Below are 2,640 nucleotides of genomic sequence, written 5' to 3' on the forward strand. Positions count from 1 at the left end.
TGATTAATTGTTCCTTTTTTATCGAACTTTTTCTCAATACCAGGACATTAGAAAATTCTAAAAAGAATATAGAGATTATAATTTTACATTGTTTTGCTCTTTGATGCCATCTTTAGAAGGGTGAATTATTGTATGCTGTTGTATTAAGCAGCTACTGCAAAGGATAGATTTTTCTGAGCTAAATGGCCGCAACCACTAAATGTCATCATTTATTAGGTTTATTTTTTCCTCTTGCTTGCTTTTTTTTGTGTTTTAAATATTATGGTTTTCTCCCCAACATTGTTCTACCACCTCTCCTGAATATCAATCGTGTGATTTGAGCAAAAGGGGGTGTCATTGACCTTTCTCTCCCAATTCCAAGGCATGCCCAATCACAATGATTTCCTTTTGTGACAGTCATTGTTTCTAGCACAAAATTATCAGAATGTGACACTGTCATAACCAAAGCAATTGATTTGTTCTCCTAAAAGAAAATTGTAACAAATCTAGTTCTGCAGTTCTTAATTGCTTATGTTCATGATCGTAGAATCAGACAGCAGTGTAGACCAAAAATGGCTCAGAATTCTTTGTTCTAGCACACAGCATGTTGTATTTATAGCCAGTGATCTACAGAAAACAGGAATAAGATCTAGAGATAGCCCAACTGTTTATAGCACTCATCTGTCTTATTTTAGCATAATTTTACAGTGTGATTGGCTGAGACTCAGCTGCTTGTTAGAATAGATTGTGGTTTGCTTACACCATGTACAGAGAAACATTAAGGCCAGCTTCAGACTGGAATTGCAGCAGTGATCACGGTCTCAGTACACAGCAATCATGTCTATGATGGCTTATATCAGAAGGGCCATCATAATCATGAAGGAGAAGAACTGTGTGGCCATCGCTGCAGACAGGTGCTTCAGGGGGATCCAGGTGCAGATAATGACCATGGACTTCCAGAAGATCTTTCCTATGGGTGACCGGCTGTACATTGGCCTGGCAGGGCTCACCACAGATGTCCAGACAGTTGCCCACACCTCGAGTTCCAGCTAAACCTATGTGAGTTGAAGGAAGGTCAGCAGATTAAGCCCTATACCCTCATGATCATGGTGGCCAATCTATTCTATGAGAAAAGATGTGACCCCTACTACACAGAGCCAGTTATCGCTGGGTTGAACCCTAAGCCCTTCATTTGCTCTCTAGACCTCATTGACTGCCCTAAGGTGACTGATGACTTTTTAGTTAGTGGCACCTGTCCTGAGCAAATGTACAGGATATGAAGGTTCCTCTGTGAGCCCAATTTGGATCCAGAACACCTGTTTAAAACCATCTCCCAAGCCATGCTGAATGCTGTGCAGTATTAGGCATTGGAGTAATTGTCTACATCATTGAGAAGGACAAGATCACCACCAGAACACTGAAGGCCTAAATGGACTGACCCCATTCACAGAATTCTTTTTTCCCCTTTCTTTTTCTTTTTTTTTAATTTTTAAGTAAAAAAAAAAAGTCAGATTTAAAAAATGAAAAGGCAGGTTGGGGATATAGCTCAGTTAATAGAGTGCTTCCCTTGCATACACAAAGCCCTGGGTTCAATCTCCAGCAAAACACACACACACACACACACACACACACACACACACGCAGTTTTAGGCCAAAGGTAACAGCTCAGACATGGCCAAAACAGAAACAAGATTTCCACTTGTACGAAAGACAAAAAGAAGCTGACCATTACCACCACAACCCTGGACTATGAAAAACCAAGCTAAAGGTGACACTGAATATATAGTGTTACAGAATAGAACCAACAACCCAATTGGACCATGCTGAAGGCCACTGTACCAGTGTTAATCTTAGTTACATGACTTGATAAATTGTTCTGAGTTGGAGCTTTGCTGTTTGCTTTCAGTCTTACTAATAGGCCTTTCTGACAATTAACTGTCACCTCTTCCTCTGTTTCATTTGCCACCATGTTAGTCTAGCATTGCTTTCTCTATATATTTCATTTCAACCTTAGCTACTTGCTATGAATGGGAAATGGGTGGGGAGAAAAATGAAACTTGAAAATTAAGGTTGAATTTATACAAACTTCTAAGAGTTCCTCTATAATATACCCATGAAATAGTATGTGAGCCTTAATGGCTAATTTTCTCACTACTTGGAGCTCATTTCTGCAGACTTCATATATACGCTCAAGAAGGCTGAACTGCTGGACATTTAATTCCTAGGTAAATGGGAAGTAATTGTACCTATTGATCCCTGTAAGAGTACATGGATGCGTGTGGGCTTGGAAAGCTTTTTTCCTGCCAGAATGAGGAATGTGAAATAAATACAGTAGATTATTCCTTAAATGGTAGGCATTAGTCTTTCTTGGAACTTATTTGTTATTCTCTGGGCTCACTAAGAAGTCTGATGCTGAAATATTTGGAATAGCAAAAATTGCAAGTTGACAGCATATTGCTGAATTTTGATGTCGTGGTTCTTCATTCAGGCATCATCTATTATGTGAGAACATTGTGTTAATAAATTAACATCATCAGAGAAAAATAAGGACAGAAAAAGTTTGCTATCTTGGACACTGCAATTCTTGGCTCCCTTGAAGCAAAACCTGTTATACAAAGTACAACAGGAAAACCTGGAATTTGAACGTCACCAATTTCAAAG

The 2,640-nt window shown here is 39.1% G+C and overlaps 1 pseudogene; it reads left to right on the top strand.

Moving 5' to 3' along the window:
* The first annotated feature begins 816 nt into the window (after positions 1–816).
* LOC124107103 (proteasome subunit beta type-3-like) lies at positions 817–1,417 on the top strand (annotated as a pseudogene).
* Positions 1,418–2,640: the final 1,223 nt, after the last annotated feature.

The sequence above is a fragment of the Marmota monax genome, unplaced genomic scaffold, assembly GCF_021218885.2.
Source record: "Marmota monax isolate L192 unplaced genomic scaffold, Marmota_monax_Labrador192_F-V1.1 WCK01_AAM20220418_F8-fsc02697, whole genome shotgun sequence".
NCBI classification, from domain to species: domain Eukaryota; kingdom Metazoa; phylum Chordata; class Mammalia; order Rodentia; family Sciuridae; genus Marmota; species Marmota monax.